We start from the raw sequence: 14,252 nt of genomic DNA on the forward strand, positions 1-14,252 counted from the left end.
GGGTTTCCCGCCGCATACCTGAGTATGTGTAATTAATAGAAATGGACATAAACTTCTTATGTCCATAACTATTCGCACGAGCGATTAATACGCTCCAAACCAACACCGGAATATTGCTAATTAAATACTCTTCCGATGGGTACCAAACACTGCTGTATGATTCCTGTTAGACCCTTCGTACGATATAAAGAGGGATTCCTCAGCTCTGGGACATTGTATTTTAACCAAACTTTCAGAATCTATCAAAGGGACCATGATCTATAAACTACATTAATTGTGAACATTTGTAACGAATGAGTCGCACGCTACGACTACATAAACTCTACCGTAAATACGCATACCGCGCCTGCGAGTGCACGTTATTGCGGGTATGCGCATCCACGGGAGAGCGCACGCACGCGCAGCGCGGACCAGTGTGCGGTGCAAATATGGCAACGTGCATTGAGACATTTTTCTGACTTTGACAGTCCACCCTTTGGCAGTCAATAATAACTGCCACAAAACATTTAAGGAGAAAAATGTAAGTCAGGGGTTAATTGATTTCCATGGTTGGGTAGGGGAGGAGAGAGGAGAAGGTGTGAAGAGGGTATGACCTAGTGAGATAGCAGAAGCATGTGTGTATGAATCCATGTTTGGGGGGTCATGTATCATCGTGCCGTACGTGTTGTAAATCAAGCTTCGAGGTATTGCGAAGTATACATTTGAATTCCTTCTTATCCTGTGGTACAGGTCTGTGGATGGGCTGTCAAACTCTACCGAGCTCATTTCGGCTGTGGTTGTAACAAAATGGGGATGCACATTTTAGTTGATGATACATGAATGGGGGAGGTATGTGGTTGCTGCTATCTGTGCCTGTATTCCCTATCGTCTATGTGTGTCGTTACCTGGGGGTTGCAGAGAAGAAGATAAAGAACACTTACGAAAAATGCAATGATATTCTATGTCAGGGAAATGTACATCTGTCGTCGAAGTTGTTTTCGGTATCTGTTGAGAGTCGTCTTCTTTGCGCTGTATTGCTCCTTAGGCATGAGCAAATAGCTTTGTCTGAGCCATCAGATTTACAAAAATGTTGGGCTAGCGTGAGTTTAAAAATACTAGGGAAACTGGGGATCCATGGCAAAGTTCATCAAGTGTCCATATTTAAAGTTGTCAAATCTTCTTCTTTGGTCAATCCGTTGTCTGTATACATCTCGTCTCGTCAGCTTCCTCGTCCAAGGGGGTCTTTGTATCTTGGAGAAAAGCAGAAAAACAGGTGAAAGAAACGGACCGTATAATCGCATTTTCATCACATTCTGGTTTCTATCATTGGGTCATAAATCAAATCCAGGTTAATTACGGTTTCCTCACTCCTCAAGCTCATCACTTTTGTACTTTGTTTGCACCTCATTAAAGCCTGCCCGCATCTAAATATCAATCCAATCGATATAACGACACCCAAGATACATAGTAGAAACTTTCCAACATCCATTATGACTCCTTGAGCCCAGTCTCCTAAACCGGAGAACCAATTTCGCGGGTTCAACCATGACACCCAACCAGTCAGCTCATTACCTACAGCAGCAAGGGTGAGATTGTGTTTTCGACGAAATTCCCACTTTAATTGCAGAATATCGTCCATCTTTTGGTCTATGACCTCTACCGGATCCTCGGTGCTATTTGTGATATACGTGCAACACTTTATGCCGTACTGTGTTGCCAATGTAACACAATATCCGCCTGTTACTGCTGTAAGATAATTAAGAACCATCCTATGCTGAACTAGTTCTGTTTTGTAAGCTTGAAGTTCTCTTCCAGTGTATCTAAACGTGTCATCATACATTTCAGTGATATTATCTAACAAATTGGCGAGTGCGGAAATGTATCTATAATTCATCACACCTCGAGCGGTGCGAGTGAAATCTAACGCTACCAGAACCTGAATCCCGGTGGATTCATGGATAAGATCAGAGGCCGGATGCTCTAACCTTTCTGACAGTTGTCTTTTAACTCGGTGCTCGTAATGAGTGTGAGTATAAGGAGCTTGGGCACCACGGTGTATGTCCTTCATTTTGTCATGTGTAACAGTCATCACTTCAGGCAATACTTTTCCAATATAACACAATCCTTCAGAGTTTGGGGCAAGCCACTTGTACGCCTTTCTCCCGCATATGAAATATGCATCATCGGGGAGAACATATGGGACGGAGAAGGACATGACCATGTTACAAACCTTCCAGGTGAAATCTCCTGACCCTAATTCTTCCATCTGCCTAATGCACGTATCGGTTTGTACGATATGTGCACAGTATCCTGGTGATACCTCTCCAACTCTAGTAATCCTATTTCCTAAGGTATATCGATACCGGAAAGATTTTCCTCTACTGGCTATGTGGCGTACGAGCTCTGTATCTGTAGGCATTCTATCTGCTCTGTGTGAAAAGGTCATGGTAAGGTTGCTCCATGACACTTCCCAATTTCCCGGTTTTCTGGGATTGGAGATGTTAAAACATATGAGGGACCTATCCACATGGTATTGGTGGAGCTTCAAACTAGGAGGGCTGGAGATGTTAAACCTCCGGTCCACCGGTCTCCCACCACTTAGCTCAAGTACCTCCCCTAACGTTAAAGGAAATGGTACTAGCCCTGATTTGCTGTGTCCCTGAGGTACTTGAGAGCATACCCAACAATCTGTTTGGTTTAACACGTTACCCACTAAGGAGTGATAGTCACTCAATGGATGCCGGTCTATATGGATATTAAAACTAGATTGGCATTTCTTTATGCATCCATCTTCAACCAGATTATCACAGAGCCTACAGATACAATTTTCTTCAGCTAACAATCCATCACAATTTCGTCTATCGGATCGTTTTCTGATACTCGCCTTTGCTTGTTGGTTTGGTTGATCTTGGAAAACTACGCCTCCATCATCATAATCGGAACCCATTCCAGAACCTCTTTCGACCTCTATGGTACTCTCGCCGGAACAGACTGCTCTGGTCAACATCATGGTTAACATCAAAATCCGGATCACAGTCTCTTGGGGCAAGTCCATCTTTGAGGAGGAAATAGAGAAGAATGAGAAGGGGGAAAAAGAAATTTTAAGGGAGAGGGGATGGGAAGTGGAGAAAACAATAAAAGGGAGAGGGGAGTCGACAGCTGCTTTCGGTCTTCAAGGCTCAGGTGCCGCCTCAGTCCTCCTGGAACAGACACTCTAGTGATACAACCTCTACCGTCTGTTCCTTATCACGGGACTTCTCTGGATCAGCAACCTTTTTGCAGTGGGATGAATGGACCCAAGTCTCTCTCTCAGCAACCTTCAATGCTGTGGTGCTGGTCAATAAGACCTGGTATGGTCCTTCCCATCTATCAATAAGACAACCTGAGCGTAGAAAATTTCGTATCATTACATAATCCCCAGGTTCAATGTCATGACAATTACTATCTGGTAAATCAGGAATCACCAACTTCAGATTATCATTTTGATTCCTCAACTGTTTACTCATGTTAATCAAGTACTTTACAGTTACTTCATTGTTACATTTCAAATCATCCTGAGGGTTAATCATGACATGCGGTTGTCGACCAAACAAGATTTCAAAAGGAGACAGATTAAGAGGGGACCTGGGAGTGGTTCTGATGCTATACAAAACAATGGGTAAAGCTTCTGGCCACGTCAATCCTGTCTCTGCCATTACTTTACTCAATTTATTTTTAATAGTGCTGTTCACTCTTTCGACCTTCGCACTCGCCTGTGGACGGTACGGAGTGTGCAGCTTGCTATCAATTCCCATCAATTTACACATTCCTTGAAAGACATCACCTGTAAAATGGGTACCCCTATCACTTTCAATGATTCTAGGGATACCATATCTACATACAAATTCCTGCACAATTTTCTTAGCTGTAAACATAGCGGTATTTGTAGCTGCTGGAAAAGCTTCGACCCAATTCGAGAAAACATCTATACAGACAAGTACATATTTCAAATTTCGACATGGGGGTAATTGAATGAAGTCAATTTGTATTACCTGGAAAGGGCCGCCGGCAGGTGGGATATGGGATGGTTCTGTAGGTATTGCTTTTCCAATATTCTTTCTCAGACAGGTAAGGCATGACATTGCTCTTTTACTCGCATGGGAGGAGAATCCTGGGGCGCACCAGTATGCTCTTACCAATTTGCACATCCCCTCCTTGCCTAGATGAGTCAGCCCGTGAGCTGCTTCAGCCAGACATGGAAGGTATGCCCTGGGGGCCACTGGTTTACCATGTCCATCCGTCCAGAGCCCTGAGGACTCCTGGTCATATCCCTTTGCCTTCCAGACTGCTCTTTCCTGTGTGGAGCACAAATTCTGCATCTCACACAACTTCTGTGTGTTGATGGTATTAAATACCATCAACTGTGTGGTGTCTGTCCGTGTGGGGGTAGCAGCTGCAAGCTTTGCGGCTTCGTCTGCTCGGCTGTTACCAAGGGATACTGGGTCTTGGCTATATGTATGTGCTTTACATTTGATAACAGCCACTCTGTCGGGTTCCTGTATCGCTGTTAGAAGCCTTTTTATGTGAGCTGCATGCGCTATCGGTGTACCAGCTGCCGTCATGAAATTTCTGAGACGCCATAGCGCTCCGAAATCATGTACTACCCCGAAGGCGTATCTAGAATCGGTGTAGATATTGGCTGATTTGCCCTTAGCCAATTCACATGCTCTGGTTAGGGCGACCAGTTCAGCAACCTGGGCTGAGTGAGGTGGGCCTAGCGGTTCCGCTTCTATGGTGTCTTGGTCATCTACGACTGCGTATCCAGTACACAAGTCTCCTGAGTCTGACTGTCTGTGACAACTACCGTCCGTGTAGAACGTGAGTTCTGCATCTTCTAGTGGATTGTCACTGATGTCAGGCCTTGCGGTAAAATTTTGGGTCAAATATTCCATACAATCATGTGTATCTTCCTTTGCATTAAATCCTCCTTCCCCATCACTCTCACCTTCCACCCTTTGTGTCTGACCAGGCACACCTGGGAGAAATGTTGCAGGGTTTAATGCACTGCATCTCCTTATGGTGATGTTTACGGGGGCCATTAATGCCAATTCCCATCTTGTAAACCTTGCTGATGAGACGTGTCTGGTTTGGGCAGAATTCAATAAGGCAGATACCGCATGCGGTGTATGGATTGTGAGGTTGTGGCCTAGCACGACATCTTCTTCGCTTTTTGTCACTAGCAATGCTATCGCCGCAACGCTACGCAAGCATGTGGGGAGGGATCGCGCTACCGTGTCTAGCTGAGCGCTGTAGTATGCAATTGGCCTGCTGGCATCACCGTGTTTTTGTGTTAGTACACCTGCTGCGCACCCAGCACTTTCTGTTCCGTATAGTTCAAAGGGTTTCCCATAGTCTGGCATACCTAGTGCTGGTGCCTGCGTTAGGCACTGTTTGAGTCTCTCAAATGCTGTTTCGGATTCGTCTGTATGCGAAATCCGATCAGGTTTGTTTGAAGAGACCATTTCCTGCAAAGGTAGCGCCAATATGGAAAACCCTGGGATCCAATTACGGCAATACCCACACATTCCTAAAAACGTCCTGATCTGTTGCTGGGTTTGTGGCAGTGTCATGTCTCTAATGGCTTGGATTCTATCAGCGGTCAGGTGTCTCAGTCCTTGTGTTAGACAGTGTCCCAAGTATTTTACCTTAGCTTGGCATAATTGCAACTTGTCTTTGGAGACCTTGTGACCTGTGTCTGAAAGATGAAACAGGAGCTGTTTCGTATCCTTCAGGGATGCCTCCAATGAATCAGAACACAGTAGTAGATCATCCACGTACTGTATCAACACTGATCCACTTTCCGGTTGGAAAGACTGTAAACAATCATGCAAAGCCTGAGAAAATATACTTGGACTATCTATGAAACCTTGGGGTAACCGAGTCCACGTGTATTGGACTCCTCTGTATGTGAATGCAAACAAATATTGGCTGTCAGGGTGCAGAGGTACCGAAAAGAAAGCGGAGCAGAGGTCAATAACAGTGAAAAATTTGGCAGTGGGAGGAATTTGCATTAGGATGACAGCTGGATTAGGCACTACGGGGAACTGACTCTCAACTATTTTGTTAATCCCCCTTAGATCCTGCACTAGCCTGTAACCCCTCCCCCCACTCTTTTTAACAGGGAAGATGGGACTATTTGCTGTGCTGGACGTTCTTACTAGAATGCCCTGTTGTAGCAAGCGCTCTATTACGGGAAAAACTCCTAACTCCACCTCTGGCTTCAGAGGATACTGTGGGATTTTTGGAGCTATCCTACCATCTTTTACTTGCACAACTACTGGAGCTACGTTTGCCATTAATCCAGTGTCCTGTCCATCTTTTGTCCAAAGCGACTCTGGTATCTGAGATGTCATCTCTTCTACTTGGGATGGATTCCTATTTGTCATAATGGAATGTGACATTAATTTTGATGGGGAGTCTAACATGTCTCGTACTTCCTGAGCGTGATTCTCAGGGATGTCCAAGAATACACCTTCAGGAGTACAATAAATGACGCAACCCATTTTACATAGTAAGTCTCTTCCCAGGAGATTAGTTGGTGCAGATGCAGCCAGCAAAAAGGAATGCTTGGTATGCAAAGGCCCTATTGTAATCTCGGCTGGTTTGCTAACAGGGTAGTGCTGGACTACTCCTGTTACTCCCATGGCTGGAATTGTCCTACCAGTGGTTCTCATGCCCACTGTCGAATTTATCACTGACTTGGCCGCCCCTGTGTCTACAAGAAAGTTTAAAGTTTTACCAGCTACATTGATTGCAATCTCTGGTTCGCTTCCAAGACTGGCAATCAACTTAACTGGCTGCAGATTACAGGTATGGCCATACCCCTATTGGGTATGCTGACCTCCCTGAATCCCGCTGGCAGCAACTACTTGTGAGGGAGTTAGCTGGGAACTACCAGAGGCATGCCAATCTCTGTTCGGGGGATATCTTTTTGTTTCCCCTGTATGTGGCTCAAAACTCCGCCTCTGTGGACCCTGCTCCCAATGTCGTGTGTTGTGTTGTTGTCTAGGGGGTTGAAAAGATCTTTGTACATTCTTTGTTCTACATTCTCGTGCAAAGTGTCCCGGTCTGTTACAAGAAAAACATGTTATTACACTTGCCTTACCCACAGGATTCGGTGGTACATACGCAGGCTGCCTTGTGGTCAGCGCCTGTATACTTACGGACATCAACTTATCACTTTGCGACTCCCTGTGCCTAGTGATGTTTCTGTCATGATCAATAGCAGCCTCTCTCAAGCCGGACACTGACAGACCTCGCCAGCACGGTTGCGTGGTCTGAACCCTAGTCTTTAATGTTTCCTTTAAACCATCCATCAGTACAGATACTGCTACTTCTCGATGGTTTGGGTTGGTCTTAATGTCTTCTATACCAGTGTACTTTGCCATTTCTAATAGTGCCCGGTGAAAATATTCTGTTGCCGTTTCGGACTCCTTTTGCTTAATGGAAAATATTTTATTCCATTTAACAACGGCTGGGAAATACTCCTTTAGCTGTAAATTTATCCTTTTTACATTATCCTTGTTGTACACGTCTGTAAGCGGTACATCTTTATCCAATGCACAGTCAGCTAAAAATTGAGTTGCGTCAACATTGGAAGGTAAACAAGCTCTTAGCAGTATCTGCCAATCCTTGTTGTTGGGTTCTACAGTGTTACCTAAATCCCTGATGTATTTTTGGCTAGCAACTAAGTCCTTCCTGGGGTCAGGAAATTCGGACACTATTGTTCTTAATTCCATTCTGGAAAATGGAGTGTACATGGCAATGTTCCTTATGGGAGTGGCTCCAGACACATCTGTTTTTCCATTGGGAACTGCTATTACCCTTACAGGAGCAATTCTAACAGCCTCTTCCTGTGTAGATTCTACAGCTTGTTGTGGTACAATTGTTTCAGTGTAGTGCATGGTGCCGTACTTACCCGTTGACACGACCTCACCTATCCCTCCGCTAGGGGCTTTCACTAATCTCGTGGGTGTCGCTGTGCCTACTGCGGTCTCTGCTATGGTGGCTGCAAGAGAGAGAGCTGAAATTGTTGCTGAATCGTCTTCTTGATCACACTCCTGAGGAAGGTTCAAAACAGGGTACATCTTGCACGGGTTAATACTTGCATGAGTTATTTGGTTAACATCATTAACATTTACAGTGTTACTAAGAGTTTGTGTTTTACAACCCAGTGCGTTTCTCTCCGCAATCAACTTCTCTCCTGCAATGTATGGTGGAGGAGGAGCTGTGGCAATCAACTTCCTGACTGCCCCAGATCCCGCCGCCAGAGCCAAACCTCTCTGTATCTCACCTTCCTGGTGCCATAACTGTAAACAATCATGATGTTGAATTCGTCTCTTTGTTGATTTTACGAGACATATCCTCCTCCTTAAATTTTGTAACACTTCTGGACTAAAGCTACCTATTCTTGGGAATTTGTCCCTGTCTTGTACAGTCATTCTCTCCCATTCATCACATAAAGATTCGGTGTGAATTCCATATTTTTCACACATTACATATCGTGCCGACCCAACTGGTCGGTTCACAGAATCAACCTGAACCAGGGTTGATCGCCCCCTACCTGAGCAACTGGCCCCCATAGTCTGCAGGTGTTGCTTAGTCCTCCTTGGATCTCTGTATCAAGGTTTTCAGCAAGCCTTTTCAGACAACCAAATTACTCCACAGTAGGCCGGCGGTGGCGGTTTACCGAGTACCCCACTCACTCGCCCACCTCGACCAATACGACCTGATCACACCGACGTGGTGCTGGCGTACTCGATACAGGGCCCCTATGGAACCTTCAGTTTACTGGAACATATGAGGGTTACCCGCAGGACACTTACTCTTTCCAGTAAAGGTGGGGTTGTTAGATAGTTCCTGAGTGACCAGCGAACTTCCCTTCCAAAAATAAAAAATTACACAAATCACGTCAGAATGTACAAATAGCGTTTGTGACCACTTTACTCTAATGGTATTAGGTCAGATTACTAACTACTGCACACAATTACGTGCGGTCCAATCGTTCAGTACACGAGCACTACTTGTCATGTACTGAAAGACCAATGGAATCGATGTTTCCGGCCGCGATTCCTTCAGCAAGAGCTTATGGCCTATATGGGTTCTGCACCAACACCCCAGGCGTTGTGCCACTGGACTTTTATAGCGGACCTTTTACCTTACGACCTCCTGGTCTTGTTCCTTATGACCTCCTGGTCTTGTTCCCTTATGACCTCCTGGTCTTGTTACCTTATGGTCCGCTATACTCTAATGCTCAAATATTATTTAACCAGGGATGCCTCCCTAGCCACCGTATATGTCACTTACACGTATGTCCCTTGACGAGTACCCGGCTTTCCTTTTGGTTCCACCTTAAAGTTATATAAACTTTTGTATACAAAACACACTCACTCAACACATGTACACTTTGTTTCTATATCTATTTCTGCGCAGAAATTGTCTTTAGGCCAAAAGTGTTACCAATTAGGAGCAGGATCTGTTAAACTAAATTTCAGATTTTCCAAAAATAGATTTGCGTTATTTACCGCTTCGCGTTATCTACCGCTGTGCGTTAATTATCGCCTTTGCGTTACTTCACTTTATCACAACTTGAGCTACGTGGGCGTAACCGGACGCTACGTTGCGTAATGAACGCTGCGTGCGTCTGCCTTTTAGATTGCGTACGCTAGTCTTTGTTAGCGACACGTGTACGCAATGCAAAGGATCCACCGTAACACAATATATTTTTATCAATGTAAATGATCCCTGATCATCTACCGCACACCACACTGACTGCCTTGTATCTCAGACAAACCGTGTGTTTGTTCTATACTTTAACTATTACCTTTACTATGAAATAACAGCAAATCTCTTTTTAGCACTTTCTATCAACTATAAAATTTGGCAAACAGGAATAGTGATATACGAAAAATGAAATACACAAGTGAAAAGAAATGCAGATAAATGTATGCGTGCGTACGCAAGACAAAAGAAAAATAAACAGTTTTTTTTAAAAAGACACAAGCGTTTTGTTCTTACTTCCGGTTACCGGGTTCCTTCAGCACTCTTTGTCTAAGCGAAGCAGACGCTTATCCCGCCAGCACTATGAGACAATCTCCCACCCTTTGCTGGGGGATAATGTCTGCTGATCTACCTAGTGCAGATGTGAGAAGTATAGGACGAGCCCGCAATTGACAATGCTAAATTCCTTGTCGTATAAACAACCCTTTATGAAGCTAAGAACACTGTACGCTGTTTACTTAAGAAGTACCGTAATGGTACGCTATTGGCGTAGCGATCGCTCAGCCGTAGGCGAGACGCTCAAGCGTCACGTTCGCTCACGGCCCAGTGATCACAGAACACGTTATTGGTTATGTCTAGGGGAATGAATCGCTATGGCGTAGCATACGCTCGAGACCACGAGGAGGTCACCAGCGATGCAGACGCTCACAACACTATACCTTTATGTTAAATCCTTATACCAATGAAATACACTGAATACCTTAATGTGAGTACAGGGTGTAAGTGCAACCTTGTGTAACCTGACTATCTACAAAGCTGCTTGAGCGTCACCGACGCTCAAGTGAACACTTATCACTATAGAAAATACACAGATACTGGTTTAGGTTCCAAGGCCTATTAACTGTATTATGTCTAATATACTTGTAAAAGGGGATAACAGTACATATGATACACTACAATATAACAGAGACTTCCTAACCACAGAACTAAACAATAAATACAAAAAGACAATACTACACTGACCTAAATGCAATACAATACAATACTATCTAATACAATACAATACTAGCCTAGTCTAGGGGAGATATGAGAGAACAGAACAGAGAGAGAGAGAGAGAGAGAGAGATGAGATGAGAGAAATTGGCTCACAGAAAGACAATGATAACGGAGAGAAACTTACGCACAAAGGGTATGATCGCCTGCGCCTCGATATCCAGCTCCCGGCTATCAGCAGATAACCGTTGATGAGAGAGTGAGAGCTGGATGTGGTCGGCCTGCCTATTTATGCCCCACACACAATGCAATCTCCTGGTCCTACAATCCCATTGTCCATTGGCCGAAGGAATTCGGCCCTGTATCATAACAAAAGGTCATAGGGTGATTCATACAGGTGGGCTGTGACGATTTCCAACAGCTCAGGTGGGTGGGAAACTGGGTTTCCCGCCGCATACCTGAGTATGTGTAATTAATAGAAATGGACATAAACTTCTTATGTCCATAACTATTCGCACGAGCGATTAATACGCTCCAAACCAACACCGGAATATTGCTAATTAAATACTCTTCCGATGGGTACCAAACACTGCTGTATGATTCCTGTTAGACCCTTCGTACGATATAAAGAGGGATTCCTCAGCTCTGGGACATTGTATTTTAACCAAACTTTCAGAATCTATCAAAGGGACCATGATCTATAAACTACATTAATTGTGAACATTTGTAACGAATGAGTCGCACGCTACGACTACATAAACTCTACCGTAAATACGCATACCGCGCCTGCGAGTGCACGTTATTGCGGGTATGCGCATCCACGGGAGAGCGCACGCACGCGCAGCGCGGACCAGTGTGCGGTGCAAATATGGCAACGTGCATTGAGACATTTTTCTGACTTTGACACTGAGCTCGGGAGCATCCGTGTGACACAGCCTAACCTGAGCTCGGGATCATCCGTGTGACACAGCCTAACCTGAGCTCAGGATCATCCGTGTGACACAGCCTAACCTGAGCTCGGGAGCATCCGTGTGACACATCCCCAGGATAAGAGACCCCACTGTATCCCCAGTATCCGGATGGGAGGCTTCCAGGAGATGTCTGGTATATGGCGGGCACACGTAGGGAAGTACAGAGGCTCCAGCACTGCTGTCAGTAATACCCGGCTGCTACTTCTTTATTTGATCCCTTCTGTACCTATGGGATCGGAGTTGTAACAATAAATCTATATGTGTCCGTCTTGCTTCTGGTGATAAGTGATTGGGGGAGTAAGTGTCCCACCCCCGAGGTATGGCTGTATATTATGTACAGTATATAGCGTATTACACCAGTGTCTGCTGATCTCACAATATAATTCATTATCATTATATTATGTAGTGATGTGCGATAGCATCTGCCGAGACATCCATATTATACTATGTCCCTGCTGTAGGTTATACGGCTATTACAGGACACCGCAGAGCTTCTTACGCTGTGTATAAGGATAAGACGGGCACCCTGGTCTATTATATTATCAGTGATGACGCTCTTATAATGTACTGGCTGCTGGCCTGAGGTCACTCTCCAACACACTTTTCTCCAGCACTCCCTGTCTCTCCAGCACACTCTGCTGGCCCCTCGCTCTCTCGCCAGCGCTCTCTGCCGGCCTCTCTCGCCAGCGCTCTCTGCCGGCCTCTCTCGCCAGCGCTCTCTGCCGGCCTCTCTTGCCAGCACATTCTCTCTCTAGCACTCTCTGCCTGTCCCTCTCTCTCTTCAGCACTCTCTGCCGGCCTCTCTCTCACTTCAGCACTCTCTGCCGGCCTCTCTCTCTCTCTTCAGAACTCTCTGTCGGCCTCTCTCTCTCTCTTCAGAACTCTGTCGGCCTCTCTCTCTCTTCAGCACTCTGCCGGCCTCTCTCTCTCTCTTCAGCACTCTCTGCCGGCCTCTCTCTCTCTCTTCAGCACTCTGTTGGCCTCTCTCTCTGTCTTCAGCACTCTCTGTCGGCCTCTCTCTCTTCAGCACTCTCTGCCTGTCCCTCTCTCTCTCTTCACCACTCTTTCAGCCTCTCTCTCTTCACCACTCTTTCAGCCTCTCTCTCTTCAGCACTCTTTCGGCTTCTCTCTCTTCAGCACTCTCTTTCGGCCTCTCTCTCTTCAGCACTCTCTTTCGGCCTCTCTCTCTTCAGCACTCTCTTTCGGCCTCTCTATCTCTTCAGCACTCTCTTTCGGCCTCTCTATCTATTCAGCACTCTCTTTCGGCCTCTCTATCTCTTCAGCACTCTCTTTCGGCCTCTCTCTCTCTTCAGCACTCTCTTTCGGCCTCTCTCTTCAGCACTCTCTGTCGGCCTCTCTCTCTCTTCAGCACTCTCTTTCGGCCTCTCTCTCTCTTCAGCACTCTCTTTCGGCCTCTCTATCTCTTCAGCACTCTCTTTCGGCCTCTCTCTCTCTTCAGCACTCTCTTTCGGCCTCTCTCTCTCTTCAGCACTCTCTTTCGGCCTCTCTATCTATTCAGCACTCTCTTTCGGCCTCTCTATCTCTTCAGCACTCTCTTTCGGCCTCTCTCTCTCTTCAGCACTCTCTTTCGGCCTCTCTCTCTTCAGCACTCTCTTTCGGCCTCTCTCTTCAGCACTCTCTGTCGGCCTCTCTCTTCAGCACTCTGTCGGCCTCTCTCTCTCTTCAGCACTCTGTCGGCCTCTCTCTCTTCAGCACTCTCTGTCGGCCTCTCTCTCTTCAGCACTCTTTCGGCCTCTCTCTCTCTTCAGCACTCTGTCGGCCTCTCTCTCTTCAGCACTCTGTCGGCCTCTCTCTCTTCAGCACTCTCTGCTGGCCTGTCTCTCTCTTCAGCACTCTCTGCTGGCCTGTCTCTTCAGCACTCTCTTTCGGCCTCTCTCTCTTCAGCACTCTCTGTCGGCCTCTCTCTCTTCAGCACTCTCTGCTGGCCTGTCTATCTCTTCAGCATTCTGTCTCCCTTCCCCTCTTTTGCTTCCCTCTCATCTGTCTGCCCTGTGTTGGTCTTTTCCTTTGTCTCTCTGACCTCCTCTATCCCTTCAACCCTCTGTCTCTCATCCCCCCTCCCCCCACCCTCACTCTCCTGGCCCTCTGTGTCTTGCTGGTCTCTCCTATCTCTTTTGTAGACTTTAGTTCCCCTTCCTCCCCCTCTACGGACAGTCCTCACCCCAGTCTCTGGCCGCAGTCTGCACCTGAATTGTTTTTAAACTGTACAGAGATCTGGTGGGTTTTGTGTGTGTGTGTGTGTGTGTGTGTGTGTGTGTGTATATATATATATATATATATTTATATATTCGAGTATAAGTCGACCCGAATATAAGCCGAGGCACCTAATTTTACCACAAAAACCTGGGAAAACTCATTGACTCGAGTATAAGCCTAGGGTGGGAAATGCAGCTCTAGCCGTACACAGCCCTCATACTGCCAGATATGCCCCACAGTGCCAGATATGCCCTCATGCTGCCGCAAATGCCCCTCATGCTGCCACATATGCCCCCTCCCCCAGTGCCTGTTACTTACCCCTCCGTCGATCCC

This window comes from Pseudophryne corroboree, chromosome 5, assembly GCF_028390025.1.
Source record: "Pseudophryne corroboree isolate aPseCor3 chromosome 5, aPseCor3.hap2, whole genome shotgun sequence".
Taxonomy (NCBI): Eukaryota; Metazoa; Chordata; class Amphibia; order Anura; family Myobatrachidae; genus Pseudophryne; species Pseudophryne corroboree.